Here is a 16,171-nt window from a genome sequence, read left to right as displayed (position 1 = left end):
TGTGCACAATTTCTTAGCTCTTATGATTTAATTGTGAGATATTACTCAACTATGTTATATTTCCAGCAGATATTACTCAGTCGTATTATATTTCCAGCATTCTGATCTTCTTAGCATTTTCCCCCATGCTTTATACTGCCCCATTCAGCAATTTCTTGTACATTCTAGTTCTTGCCTATTGCTAGTCTCTCAGAAAGTCCACATTAGAAGAACGTGTGCTGCAATTTATAGCTATTTTCCAACAGTTAATCGAAACTGATGTCAGAGCATCTTGGGAATGCAGGGGTTAATAGGTTATGGCAATAACGAGCCGTCAGCGTGCTGCTCCCAGTTTGCCAATTTCTACCAGGGGGAACTGGGAGCGCTCACATGGTCTGCAGTTCCGTTCTGGCTACAATAGTATAGAGGAGGGGTGACGCCTGGCCTCGTCTATACACAAGTCATCTGGAATAAATCAGCGCACATGCTTCTCTCGCCTGAAGCCCTCCAGTTCCTCCACGCCATGAAATCGGCGGATATAAATTTAGCCTGGATACACGCGCCAGAGCTCTTGACTGCATCATGTGCGCAAGCCTTCCTGTCCCGTCTCGCTGCTTGCCTGCCGTCGCTCATAACCACCCACGGTTACAGCCATTCTTCTGGCCGCCATCTTGTTTCGAAAATAGACGCCTGCTGTTTTTAGCATAAAAAAAATGGAACAATACGGGTTTATGCGTAAACTGCGCTTCAGTGTTTCCTAATGTAAGATAATATACCTGGGGAGAAGGAATCCTCGGTCTGAGTATCGTATTGGCTGTTCTGTGCTATCCTGGACTTCAGAAGAGAAGGATATAGGGAGACTCATCTCTATGGTCAGACAGGAGGGGAAGTAATACGGATACTTGTCTGTATTGTTAGAGGTATAACCAGTAGAAAGAGGGAGATTGTGATCCCGCTGTATAGAGCTTTGTGGAGACCACAGCTGGAATACTGTGCTAATTTCTGAAGACCTCATCTACAGAAAGACATTGATAAAATAAGACAAGTTCAAGAACTGTTGTGATCAACAGAAGAAATCCTGCTCCATTGTTATCTCCTGCTCCATCGTTATCTCCTGCTCCATCGTTATCTCCTGCTCCATCGTTATCTCCTGCTCCATCGTTATCTCCTGCTCCATTGTTATCTCCTGCTCCATCATTATCTCCTGCTCCATCGTTATCTCCTGCTCCATCGTTATCTCCTACTCCATCGTTATCTCCTACTCCATCATTATCTCCTGCTCCATCGTTATCTCCTGCTCCATCGTTATCTCCTGCTCCATCGTTATCTCCTGCTCCATCATTATCTCCTGCTCCATCATTATCTTCTGCTCCATCATTATCTCCTGCTACATCATTATCTACTGCTCCATCCTTATCTCCTGCTCCATCATTATCTCCTGCTCCATCGTTATCTCCTGCTCCATCGTTATCTCCTGCTCCATCGTTATCTTCTGCTCCATCGTTATCTCCTGCTCCATCGGTATCTCCTGCTCCATCGTTATCTCCTGCTCCATCGTTATCTCCTGCTCCATCGTTATCTCCTGCTCCATCGTTATCTCCTGCTCCATCGTTATCTCCTGCTCCATCGTTATCTCCTGCTCCATCGTTATCTTCTGCTCCATCGTTATCTCCTGCTCCATCGTTATCTCCTGCTCCATCGTTATCTCCTGCTCCATCGTTATCTCCTGCTCCATCGTTATCTCCTGCTCTATTGTTATGGCTTGTTTTCTAACATTGTTGTTGGGGCAGTTGGTATGACTGGGTGGAGGGGATCATCAGATCTCACTGCTCAGCCTTGCTACAGAGATGAGTGTCTGACTGGTTCACCTCTCAATAAATATTTTTACTTTTTGCAGTGCAGTGTGGTTGATAGCTTTGACAATACGGATTCTATCCAGGATTCCGTCTAGTTCCTGGTTCGTAGTTCCGGTCGTGTCTTATCTAGTCTGTCAAGTGCTCTGTGTTTTTCTAGCTTGCGGTTTGTGTAATCTTCCTTGTTTGTTTCTGTCTGCCTTGGGTTATTTCAGCATTTGTTTCTTTAGCCTCTTCTCTGGGTCCTGGTGTTCTCCTGTTCTCAGGGATAGTGTTTTAGACAGGGTCATTCATAGGAACTACTTAAGACTGTTTAGGAACAGTGGGGTCTGCTGTTGAGGGACAGTGTCATGGGAGAATTAGAGAGACATAGGGAGAGGCAGTGTTAAAGTCAGCATTTCTCTGGTTATTTCTGGTTCATCATCTTCATTATAAGGTTACCATCACCCTCTGCCCTTGTCATCTAATGGTGAGCCCCTAGTTGTATTTGTGTATTTACTGGTTGATCCACACTTCATGTTTCTCGCAATGCCCGTTTGTTACACTGTTCAGCACTGTGTACTGGGAGACATTATTAGTGCCCAGGAAAGGTGGAAACCTTTATATATGTTACAGAAGAAGAGAAGAGAGAGGGGGACATGATGGCAACCTTTATATATGTTACAGGAGGAGAGAAGAGAGAGGAGGACATTATGGAAACCTTTACATATGTTACAGGAGGAGAGAAGGGAGAGGAGGGACATGATGGAAACCTTTATATATGTTATAGGAGGAGAGAAGGGAGAGGAGGACATTATGGAAACCTTTACATATGTTACAGGAGGAGAGAAGGGAGAGGGGGACATGATGGAAACCTTTACATATGTTAAAGAAGAAGAGAAGAGAGAGGGGGACATGATGGAAACCTCTATATATGTTACAGGAGGAGAGAAGGGAGAGGAGGGACATGATGGAAACCTTTATATATGTTAAAGGAGGGGAGAAGGACATGATAGAAACCTTTCTATATGTTACAGGCGGGGAGAAGGGAGAGATGGAAAGCTTTAGATATATTTAAAGAGTCTATCACCAGGTTTGTGCTCCTCTATCTGAGGGCTGCATACAGCAGTGACAAACTCCCTGATTTCAGTGGTCTGCCATTTAGGAGACGTACAAATTTAACATTACTTTTCAGCATTTTGAGGAACACTTTGTTTTCCTACACCAAGCCAAGATTACAAAGGCTCATGAGTGTCAGAATGATAGAAACCCCCACAAATGACCCTATTTTAAAAACTACACCCCTTAGTGTATTCACTGAGGGGGTCAGGAGTATTTTGACCCCACAGTTTTGACCCCAAAGTAATTGAATTTAGAGGAGAAAAAGTAAAATTTCATATTTTTGCTAACATGTCATTTTAAAGACATATTTTTTTCTATAGTTTACATGAAAATGCGGACTTACACCCAAAATGGATCCCCCTGTTTGTCCTGTGTTCAGAGACATAGCCATTGTGGCCCTAATCTTATATCTGGATGCACAACGGGGCCCAAAATGAAAGGAGTAGTCAGTATCTTTCAGAATAGAGATTTTGCTTGAAGTCCTTTTAGGCCCCATAGCAGACTTGAAGAGTTCTTGAGTGCCCAAAACCATAGAAAATCCCCCAAAATGACCCCATTTTGAAAACTAGACCCCTTAACAAATTTATCTAGGGGTGTACTGTGTATTTTGATCCCCCGGTTTTTGAATGAATTCAAGCAAAGCAAAAGGAAAAAATTGTGATTTTCGGTTTTTTGGGCAATTCTGTCATTTTAAAAACAGCTTTTTTGCACAGCACACATATAAATGAAGACTTTCACCCCAAAATGGATACCCCTGTTTGTCCCGTGTTCAGAAACATACCCATTGTGTCCCTAATCTACTTACAGGACACATCCCAAGGCCTATAATGGAGGGAACACCCGTTGGATTTCATGGTACAACTGAATAAATTCCAGGCCCCATTGCCCCCTTGTAGAGCCATTGAGCGTCTAAAACTATAAGGAATCCCCTCAATGACCCCATTTTGAAAACTAGACCCCTTAACAAATTCATCTAGGGGTGTATTGCACATTTTCACCCAACAGTATTTGAATGAATCTAAGCAAAGCAGAAGGAAAAAATTACGATTTTATTTTTGGAAACAATTTAAAAACAGCTTTTTTTGTACAGCACACATAGGAATGAAGACGTTTACCCCAAAATGGATACCCTCGTTTGTCCCGTGTTCAGAAACATACCCATTGTGGCCCTAATCTACTTACAGGACACATGGTAAGGCTTATAATGGAGAGAACACGCATTGGATTGCAGGGCACAACTGAATAAATTCCAGGCCCCATTGCTCACTTTTACGGAATAAAAATTGACTCCCTAAAAATATTCTCCCCCCCCCCCTCCGCGCCCTTTTCAGCCTTCCCCAAATCTTAGATAAAAGTAATAATATAATATACACATAGTAGCCAGGAGCAGAGGGATTTTTAATTTTTCCGGGGCCTGAGCCCCTCTGTGCACATGCCCGATGATTGACGTCGAGTGTGCATGCGCAGAAGAGGACTTCAGGTCCCGGAACACCGGGGACATCGCGGAGGACCCGAGGTGAGTATTTTCACCTCCCCTCATGGATCCAATCCATAAGGGGAGGTGAAACTTGTACTTTTTAAAACTTTTAAAAACTTTTTCGTGGATAGTGGCGATCACGGGCCTGGGGACCACTCACCACGGTCCCTGGTGACATCTCCTGGTTCCCGGCTTTCTGCGCATGCGTGTGACGTGATTCGTCTGGCGTGCATGCGCCGAAGAACGGCGACGGGTCCCGGAGGACCCTCCTCACCGCAGAACACCTCGGAGAAGGCGGGTGAGTAATTTCAGCTGCCCTGATGGATCTGATCCATCAGGGCAGCTGAATCTTTAACCTTTTTAAACTTTTTTTTTCACTTTATTGCGATTGGCGTTATCGATCGGATAGCGCCAATCGCATTGCCGCAGCCCAGGATGACAGCTCCATGCTGTCACGTCCATAGCCCACGTGGCTTTATTCCCTGCAGGACACATGTCTTTACGTCCTCAGGGAATAAAGCCCACTTGGGAAGGATGTAAAAACATTATGGGCTGGTCACTAAGGGGTTAAAGAGGTTGTCCAGTTGTAAAGATAATTTCGAGATAGGACCTCTGCCGATCAGCTGTTCACCAGGCAGTGAACTCCTTCACTGCACAGATTTCTGCAAGAAGTGGACAGTGCCATTCGCACTGCAGTGGCTCGGCTTGGTATTGCAGTCAAAGTTCCAATCAAAATAAATGGTAGCTGAGATGGACCATGTATTCTGCTGCCAATTTTCTATGTTTCTAATGAATCGCAGATGTCTCATAAATGTTGCTAAATATAAAAAATACGGAGGACCCAAATATGATGGTTCTCAACCAGGAAAGATTTGTTCTGTTTTCCACAGGGTGTGTATTAGTGTCATCTGCTCCAAAAATAGCTGCATTATATTCTGTCAGAATAATATTATTTTGGCCGGCTCGTTGATTCCATTTGGTTTTGTCATTCTGGATGATTTTTGAGCTAAAACAGAATAGTTACGGTATGTACTGAAATATGCCTGTCCAATAATCTGGAATGTCTGATAATCTGGTCGGCAGATGGTGCTTTTGAATACACTTTGCCCACCTGGGACTCTTCCTCAGAAATCAGCAGGACCACCTTGACCCACCCACCTCCATTCACAGTAATCATTTTTTTTCGGTATCTCTTAGCAGCGGATCCATGAAGTGTTCTGTCCGTTTTTCTTTCGTCCCCATCAACTTGAGTGAGCGCCTGTGCAAATCAGACCAGAATATTGACTGCTGCGTTCTCTCCTTTCCCCGCCGCCGGGCTTTCCTGCACGATTCTGGCTTTGTGTTCTCTTTTGGGAGCAGAAAAACTAAATTAAACATTTCCATTTTTTCCTTCATTGCTTTCGATGGGTTTTGAAAATAACGGTTTGGCCGTCCGTTTGCTTCAATTATATTTGGTTTCCTTTATATTACTGGAACAAATAGCGCGATCCGCAGCACTATGTGTCCTGCCAAAGTCATGGAAAGGAAGGTTTCCCTTCTTTTTTAACACTGTAGTCAATGAGAGACGGAAGAAAAACGAAAGATCCATCAAATCAACAGAGCATAATGTGAATGGGCCCTGAGCACACTGACTAGTTGGTTCCATCGTAGACTCGGACAGCACATGGACTGCAGATACATTTGTGGCAATTAGATCTTACACTCTTTCCTCAATGTGCTCCGAAATGTATTGCAAATATCCTTATTAAAGGGGTTTTCCACTGTTACTGCCGGGAAACACTGGAGTCGCAGTGGAAGCCGCTGCTCCAACCCTTGTGTAGTGGTCGGCGCTTGTAATTACAGGCGCAGCTCATGTTTATTTCAATGAGACACCAGTCTGCAATTATTGGTGCCGGCCATTACACAGGCGTTGGAGAAGCGGCTTCCTCTCTTATCCAGGCACAGACCTAGAGTGTTGAATAGAAAACCCCTTTAAGGGTGCATTTACACATCAAATTCCGGCTGTAAAACTGCAGCAGAAGTCCGCACTTATTCTATCGTGATTTTTGTTGTGCATTCACATGTGGATTAATCCCTGTCAAAAAGCAAAATCCTCAGGCAGAAAATATCAGACGCGTTTCCGTGCAAATCGTGGTCAAGGAGTGACGTGTTACTTCTTCACGCAGATCCACGTAAAATCTTGTCGGAATTCCGTATGCAGATTTTGCCTATTGGCAGAGCTTAATATGTGTGCGGATCTGAGGCAAAAAAAAGCTAAAGAATAGCCACAGATTTCTGCTGAAGTCTTACAGGTAGATTCCACGTGGAAAATTCTGTGGCGGAATCCACCATGGCAACAATAAAATCTGCACCGAAATCAGCGTCTGGTTTCCAGTTTGGTCTGGCCGCACAACCACCAGATTTAGGAACTATTTGCGTAAGAGACATTTCCTTTTCACCTTATCCCTTTAGTCCCGGTGTGGGGTAATGACTTAAGCTACCACCTGTCACTGAGTCTTGTCCTTTTTTTTCAGAGAAAGTGATGGTCATTCCACTTATCTCTTGTTTTTCCTACCAGTCACTCTTTTCTCTTTTGAAGTTCTGCATCAGTGATGTATTCTCTTTTTCAGGGAAAGTGATGTTCATTCCGCTTGCCTCATATCTTTGTCTTTGGGGAGAAGAATAATGTATGTGCCCCATAGCTATACTAGAGTATTCTGAATTCAGTTCAGCCTAGTAGAATCTTCTCATGGTTTGGGCCAAAACCATGTTCATACACGCTGTCATAGCAATGCTTTACTCAGAAAGTGACATTCATAAAGTAGTCTCAGAATGCTAGAATGGGTTAATGTTTTGTACTAATAACCGATGGGTAGGAGCTGTGTTTACAGGTTTCGCCTTGCACATTTGGTGACTGTGTAGTGTTCCTAAAGGTGAACTGGAGTAGTAGACTGAGATATTCCTTCTCCGGATATTACACTCTGCTTTAGAGGCATCGGGGTCGGCTTATGTTAAGTAGGGGGGAACTGGAGTGGTCCGAAGTCTATATTTCTGACCCCTCCATAAATGTCATACATGTCATGTCTTTAATGTGGATGTACTATGGAAAGTGTCTTGTCTGCTGGTATGTGAGATTAATGTCTGAAAGTGGCTGGGATATGTCTGTGAAAGTATCGATATCTGTCTAGTCACGTGGTGTCTGTGCCCTATAAATGTGAGTGATTGGGGTGTGGTAGAGAGTTCCTGATCTTCAACGGTTGAGTGTGAAGTGGACTGCCGGCCACATGGGATACCTTCAACCCCCGTGGTTAAGTGATGGAAGAAGAGAGAAGGTATCCTGAAGTCCTCTATGCCAGGAACCACCTCTGAAGTACGTGTGAAGTGAGGAGTCCGCTGTGCAGAGCTGTCTGAGTGAGTGTCTGTGGAGTATTCCCCTTCCAGGAGCAGTACCTTACAGATAATGTGGACTGTTGGACCGCCATCATCCTGTGGTTCCTCCCTGACCTCACAGTCTCTGTCTTTTCTGTACTGGTGTGTAAAGCTGTAATCTTCAAAGCTTACAGTAAAGTTCTCCGGTCATTGCCCGTTCCCAGGGACTGAGTTATCGAGTATCAACTGTGTGTGTGGACTCTTCATTTAACCGCCGGCTACAAGCTACGGTGTGAAAGGAACGGTGACAAATCTACAGTCCACCACACGTATACAGGTAACCGCTGTCCCAGCGTTGTCTGCTGGAGGCCTAGTGGTACTTGGGCCGAAGTTACATGCGTCCTGCCGGGGAGGAATCTGGTAGAGCTACCGTGACAAGTGCCACCTCTACCCCCGCCAGCTCCTCAGTGTGGGCCTCGTGTCTAGGTGGCCACTGGGATGATGCAGATGTCTGATTGCTGGGGGTCTTACAGCTGAGATCCCCAGCGATCCTGAGATCGGTGCCGTGGAGTGCTTAACCCTCGCTCCATTCACTTCCATGGGATGAGCAGAGATTGATGCACTCCACAAGCTCCCTCCATTCCATTGGAGGAACAGTAGTCACGCATATACAGTATTGCTCCATTCACATAGGATCGTTCTCAGGATCACTGGGGGTCCCAGACATCTTTGGTGGTAAAGCCACTTTTACGTTATGGCTGCCATAACAAATTATCTAGTATGTTTCTGTACTGGTGTATGTAAGGGTCAAGAGGGGTGTCATCTCCTCAATCAGAGGACCCAAAAAGTGTGTGGAAACACCTAGGGGGTGAGTGGGTTAGGGAATGACATCGTCTCTCCAAGGAGATCACCCAAAAGGGGTATGAGAAGACACCTGAGAGGTGAGTGAGGAGACTTATAAGGCCATGCATGCTCCTCTGGGAAATGTATGCAAATAAGGGAGATGGAACAATACCTCTGCAGCGCCCCCTATTGGATGGCAGCATTCCTTCAAATAATTGTACAACGTTTTAAGAAGTCTGTAAAACAATGATTGGGAATAGGAAGTATACGGTATACAGTATCATGTACAATACTTCCCACTGAGACGCTGTATCTAAGCCCACTCTCTGTGATACATTCTGTGGCCATACAATTGTCATATTTAGCTGTCCCTGGAGAACGGGAAGGCTGACGCCTATACAGAATGGACTGGACCAGCTGCGCCACTTTAACAGACTGAGATGAAGATGCTGCCATGTTCTACTCGCCAGCCACCGGCCCGTCCATGCGGCTTCTTACGAGTCCTCCTCTGTGTCCTGGAAGGCGAACGGTTAATGTAGTGATGAAACAGAATCCCCCACATGACTATAACAGGAGAATTATGCAATCCCATCTGGCCGGGTTATTATGTCTGCGGCTCCAATTCTTCTCCGTGGGATCCGCTGCTAATTAACCCTCGATGCAATGTTTTTAGTTCCTGCTCCTCTTACAATAGCAGCATACGGGAGCGGTCCTGTAATCACGGACATTAAAGGGGTTGTCCCGTGGCAGCAAGTGGGTCTATACACTTCTGTATGGCCATAATAATGCACTTTGTAATGTACATTGTGCATTAATTATGAGCCATACAGAAGTTATAAAAAGTTTTTCACTTACCTGCTCCGTTGCTAGCGTCCTCGTTTCCATGGAGCCGACTAATTTTCGGCGTCTAATGGCCAAATTAGCTGTCCGGGTCTTCTTCTTTTCTCAATCGGGCTCCGTGTAGCTCCGTGTAGCTCCGCCCCGTCACGTGCCGATTCCAGCCAATCAGGAGGCTGGAATCGGCAATGGACCGCACAGAAGCCCTGCGGTCCACCGAAGGAGAAGAATCCGGCGGCCATCTTCAACCGGTAAGTAAGAAGTCACCGGAGCGCGGGGATTCAGGTAAGCGCTGTGCGTTTTTTTTTTTAAGTCCCTGCATCGGGGTTGTCTCGCGCCGAACGGGGGGGGGGGGGGGGGGGTTGAAAAAAAACAAAAACCCTTTCGGTGCAGGACAACCCCTTTAAGGACCAGCCATTTACTGACCGCTGGATCTCCAGACTGATTCATGCTCTAATCGCCCCCATCCCCATGGAGCCTTACTTAACCCCATAAAGACACCGCCTTTTTCTTTAGAAACCCTTATTTTTCCATCGATGTCGCTGTCTGAGGGCTTCTGTGTTTTTGAGTCGTATTTTTCAGTGCTGCTATATAATGTGCTGAAAAACTTTAAAAAATTTCTATGTGGAGTGACATGGGAAAAAACACAATTCCGCCATCCATGAGGAAGTCTTGTTTTTACAATGTACGCAGTCCGGCAAAAATGACATGAGAATTTAATTCTGTGGGTCGGTACAATTACAACGATACCAAATTGAGGGCTTATGTAGACGACCGTATATCGGCTCAGTTTTCACGCCGAGCCGATATACGGTGTCCTTGTCTGCAGGGGGGGGGGGGGGGGGATGGAAGAGCCAGGAGCAGAAACTGAGCTCCCGCCCCTCGCCACTATTTGTTCTGCTCCTGGCTCTTCCATCCTCCCCCCCCCTGCAGACAAGGACACCGTATATCGGCTCGGCGTGAAAACTGAGCCTATATACGGTCGTCTACATAAGCCCTTATATAGTTTTTTTTTGTTACTGTATTATCTATAAAAAATAAAATGTGTTTTAAAATTTTTAAAAAAATTAATTAAAAAAAATATATATTTTTGGCCGCCACCTGTTGACCACCATAAATTTTTTTACATTTTCCCGTTGATGCAGCTGTGTGATGGCTCATATTTTGCGGGACGACCTGCGATTTTTTGATGGTACCATTTTAGAGTTCCTATGATTTTTTTATCGTTTGTAATTACATTTTTTCCTGACATTTACCATGTGGGATTAATAATGCGTTATTTTTATAGATCAAACTTTTATGGATGTGGTGATAGCAGATATGTTTGGGGACTTGAACTTGCAATCATCTGATCGTTTCTACCATATAAAGTACCGTAATACTTCAGTATTGCAGTATATGGTAATTCTGCATTCAGCCTATTAAGTCCTGCCACAGGCACATTTTAATAGGTAGAAATATATGGCAGCTATGTTGGCCTTTCAGAAGGCCCTAGACCACCATAGCACCCAGTCAGCACCTTGTTATCTCATTGCTGGTGGTGGGCCGTTCTGGACCCCTGAAGGCCGATTGTGACATATACATACATTTAAAGGCTTAATAGTTGCGATCGACTTGAATTCCGCTCTCTGTTGTTGTGTCAAAGAGAGTTGACAATAACCATGTATGGAGAAGGCTTGGCTTCTGAGCCCACGCCATATTAGCCCCACACACCTAGGATGTATATATATGTTCTGGGGCACTATAGGGTTAAAGTGTAAGCCAATGCCAGGCTCAGCTGATGGGACAAGGAGGTGACTGGCAACGCTTGTGTGTTCGGAATCACTCAGTGGTCTGGACTCAGTAGCGATGCACAAAGCGGCTTTGCAGCGCAGCGTATTTCTAGGCCCGCTTTATGATGCTATCCAAACAAAACTTCACATGGAACTTGAAAACGGCAACAACAGCAAACATTGAAGTGATACAATGCAGGCGATTCTGGCTGGCGGTAGTGGTGTATGGCAAATGGTGAGATTTGATTGGCTCTTGGTTGTTTCAGCTGGTTTGCTTGGCTGAAGCTCTAGTGGTCGGCACTTTGAAGCGTTTACACCACAATGCCGGCTATGTCACAGTAAGGCTCACAGTAGCACAGTAGTCATTGAAATAAATGGGAACTTTGCATGCAATACCAAGTCTGGCCAAATGCAGGGAGCTGGAAAAAGTGAGTTTGTTCCAGGATTTGGGGACAGGATAATGATACACTGATATTTGAGGTACAGAATGGTGGCACTCTGATACTTGAGGCACAGGATAATGACTCATCGACACTTTGAAATCATTATAATGAACCACCAACACTTGGGGTACAGTATAATGACCCACTGACATTTGAGGTATGGGATAATGACATGCTGATATGTGGGGTACAGGATGATGACTTACCTACAATTGGGGTACAGGATCACGATACACTGACACTTAAGGTGACGGGATACTGACATGTTGACACTTGGAGTACAAGATAATGACACACAGATACTTGGGGTACAGGGTAATCACCCATCTACACTTGGGGTACAAGATAATAAAATGCTAACACTTGGGGTACAGTTATGCAGGAAAACATCGCTCATGTGTATGACCCCATTCAAATGAATATGGGTCATATTTGTGCGTCTCGCAACACACAAACCTTGCACGATTTTCCTGGCTGTGTGAATCTGGCCAACGTGTTGTTTGCTCAGGTGGGTGTGTGTTTATGTGAGGAATCTCTGGCCAGCAGGATTTTAATTAGTGTGAAGATAAGCCATTGTCTTCTGCCAGCAAGAGTAAACAAGTAGTCATTGTGTTTAGCAGGGCAAACAATCCCCCCCACCTCCCTTAAGTTGTTCAGTCCTTCAAAGACTGAGCAAAAGCCATTTAAGGAAAGCAAAAAACAACTAGGGACCATGATAGCTTTGTATTTATACATAACAATTATCACGCAAATTCGTTCGTTTGAGAAAATTTTGAGCAATTATTGTTGCATGTAAATGGGCCTTAATGGTCACAAGTGTTAAGGCTCGGCTAATCTTCCACCAGCCCATTCCATCTGTAGCCTCTAATGTAGGTAGGATGCGTCCCGCTGTTTTCCAGCTTCTTGGACACATGTAATAATTCCTCAGTCCGGGCCTTGAATGTCCGTACGATAGATTCACTCTTGGTAGCTTTTCCCTCTTGCAGATCTTCTTGGTTTTGGGTGGGGATTTCCTTGGAACTGTAACGCGAATGAACAAACAATTACTAATCCACCGAGTATTCATCGTCTTCGCCAAAGCCGCTCTCCCCACTATAGACTACTGTGAAAAGACGGTTATGTGGAATGTCAGCTCTCTGGTCCAGGAATACCGTGTGCGCTGGTGAATGTCTTCCCTGCTTGGCCTACTGCATCCTCAGCTAGAAGGGGACAAACATCTTCTGAAGCCATGTTAATAACTGGGTGGAATAAGAAGCTGTTGTTTTTCACATCAGAGGTTCACAAAGTAGAAGCAGCTGGGACGTCGCAGGGTGAAGTCACTGTCATCCAGCAGAAATATTCATTCCACTCAGTGAAATCAAAAGAAGCTCGGCCAACGCTGACGGACCTCAAAGGGAGGGAAGTCTGAAGCAACAGACTGTTAGGAATTTGGCGTCCAGACACGACTGCCTGCAAGGGTTAAAGGGCCAAGAAGTGGTGTGATGGACATAGCAAGGGAATGAATGTCCCATACCATTACTTGGACAGTGCTTATTAAACGGTAACTCCACCCGAAATTCATTCTCCAATGCAGAAACATCCTGAGTGGGACCCTAAATAACGCATCTTTTCAAGTGCTGAGGCACATCCTAATCACAGTGGCCCATAGAATGACCATATAGTGGTAGATACTGGCTCTACAGAGGCGCTCTGCAGACCGTTGTGTCCACTGATCACAGGTGACATTTTCTCCGACTGGAGTCTTTCACGTTTCCCTTCTTTTTTTATCTGGCCCAGATTGCCATGATGACTTCTTCCAGCTAAAACTTGTTTCTGCAATGTTTGCAACAATGTTTGGCTCCTTGCTATTCCAGCATCGCACTGTAAGGGGCTTCCCTAAAAGGGTTAAATTATTGCCATGGAGGATGAGTGATGAGATGTGCCAAAAACTATGCCAAAATACTGTGAGCACCAGAAATTGCGCCAGATTTTGGTGCTGTAGAACTGAGCATGCCTCAAGGACTGTTGCCTATTGGGCTGAGAGCCCTGATATAAAAAGGAAATTTTTACTGCACCACAGGAAGAGCACAGGAACTGTTGTCAAAAGTAGAGCTGCTGCTGAGAGTGCAGAAAGAGAGAAGGCTAGAGGAAGTTGGTACAGCCAAGAGTGAATGTGCCTGTAGTACAGCAGGTGGGGGCTGCATTGAGAGACTGCAGCCTGGCTGCTGCCCAGAGATTGGGGAAGGAGTGGGATTACATTACTATGCCCTAGAACCAGACCTGGCAGGATATCCAGCAGTTTGTTGAGCATAATTTGTAAGTGAGGCTGGCCTCAGAAAAAAGCAACAGTTGTGCAAACCACTAGAAACAAAGTAGTTAGTCAGCAGAAAGTGAAAGTAGTGAGCCTTTAAAAGGGGTATTACAATTCTGGGCTCGAAGACAAATGGGAAGATGGAACAATGCCTCTACAGCGTCATCTATTGGAAGGCAGCTTTTCTGCAAGTCAATGTCAGACGGGGGAAAACAAAAACACAGAAATAGTCTGTCTGTGCATAGTTTATCCTTTTATTCTAGAGAGGGCTTGTAAATTGCTGCTTTCCAATAGGTGGCGTTGTAGAGACATTCTTCAGTTTTAGAGTTTTTATCAATTTCCCAGAGGAGCATTGATGACCTTATGTCACCTTCTAGGTACTGTCCCTAAGGAAAAATGATACCCTTCCTGACATTACAGGCCTCTTATCTGGCCAAGCCAGCAGACCTACTGCACACGGATGAGCGGCAAATATCACTTTTCTTACTTTGTTCGCAAACAAATATATCATTTTGAAACTCCTGGATTGTATCCCGAATCTGAATGGTGACCCCACCAACCTTAACCAACCTACAAAAACTCTATCCTGCTGCTACTCTGAATTGTGTGCCTGTTACTGCCTGATCTGCCCCTATTCCTATACCTGCTATGTGTCACGGTGCCCCCAAATACTGCACTTCAGAAAAAATGGCAGCATAAGTATAATTACCCCTCAAAAAAAAAAGTGCCACATAGACAGCAACCGTGAAAGCCATAGTGCCAGACAGGTGGCGCCTCTAAGATTAATAGTAGCAAGCAGATAGTGCTCCACACTGTATCCCAAATAGTAATAGACCCCTTTTTGCCCCCTTGAAAGTAATAAAGCTCTTGAGTGACCCCTAAAAAGTATCTGTTGCCTAAAAGTACCTTGTACCTTTGAAAAAGTAATAATACTCCCAGGTTTCCCCTTAAAAAGTAATAATGCCTTCTGAGTGGAGTACAGTAACTTTTGGGGGGAAAAAACTTAGATTCACCTCGATGATGACAGAGTTAGCTTTCTTCTGGGATAGGGGGTGCAATGCAGTGCCATGCGTCCTATTATTGTGAAGGAGACAATGAGGAGTACTATTACTGTGACTGAGTAACTAAGGGGCACTATTACTGTGAGGAGGTCACTAAGGGGCACTATTACTGTGAAGGGAGTCACTGAGGGGCACTATTACTGTGAGGAGGTCACTAAGGGGCACTATTATTGTGAGAGAGTCACTAAGGGGCACTATTATTGTGAGAGAGTAACTAATGGGCACTATTACTGTGAGGAGGTCACTAAGGGGCACTATTACTGTGACTGAGTAACTAAGGGGCACTATTACTGTGAGAGAGTAACTAAGGGGCACTATTATTGTAAGAGAGTAACTAAGGGGCACTATTATTGTAAGAGAGTAACTAATGGGCACTATTATTGTAAGAGAGTAACTAAGGGGCACTATTATTGTAAGAGAGTAACTAAGGGGCACTATTATTGTAAGAGAGTAACTAATGGGCACTATTATTGTAAGAGAGTAACTAAGGGGCACTATTATTGTAAGAGAGTAACTAAGGGGCACTATTATTGTAAGAGAGTAACTAAGGGGCACTATTACTGTGAGAGAGTAACTAAGGGGCACTATTACTGTGAAGGGAGTCACTGAGGGGCACTATTAATGTGAGGGGTCACTGAGGAGCACTATTACTGTGAGGAGGCCACTGAGGGACACTATTACTGTGAGGGGGTCACTGAGGGACACTATTACTGTGGAGGGAGTCACTGAGGGGCACTATTACTGTGATGGGGTCACTGAGGGGCACTATTACTGTGAAGGGAGTCACTGAGGGGCACTATTAATGTGAAGGGAGTCACTGAGGGGCACTATTACTGTGAGGGGGTCACTAAGGGGCACTATTACTGTGAGGCGGTCAATGAGGGACACTATTACTGTGAGGGGGTCACTGAGGGACACTATTACTGTGAGGGAGTCACTGAGGGGCACTATTACTGTGAAGGGAGTCACTGAGGGGCACTATTACTGTGAAGGGAGTCACTGAGGGGCACTATTACTGTGATGGGGTCACTGAGGGGCACTATTACTGTGAAGGGAGTCACTGAGGGGCACTATTAATGTGAAGGGAGTCACTGAGGGGCACTATTACTGTGAGGGGGTCACTAAGGGGCACTATTACTGTGAGGCGGTCAATGAGGGACACTATTA

Source organism: Eleutherodactylus coqui, chromosome 6, assembly GCF_035609145.1.
Source record: "Eleutherodactylus coqui strain aEleCoq1 chromosome 6, aEleCoq1.hap1, whole genome shotgun sequence".
NCBI classification, from domain to species: domain Eukaryota; kingdom Metazoa; phylum Chordata; class Amphibia; order Anura; family Eleutherodactylidae; genus Eleutherodactylus; species Eleutherodactylus coqui.
The sequence above is the reverse complement of the archived record's forward strand: the minus strand, read 5'-3'. Positions refer to the sequence as shown.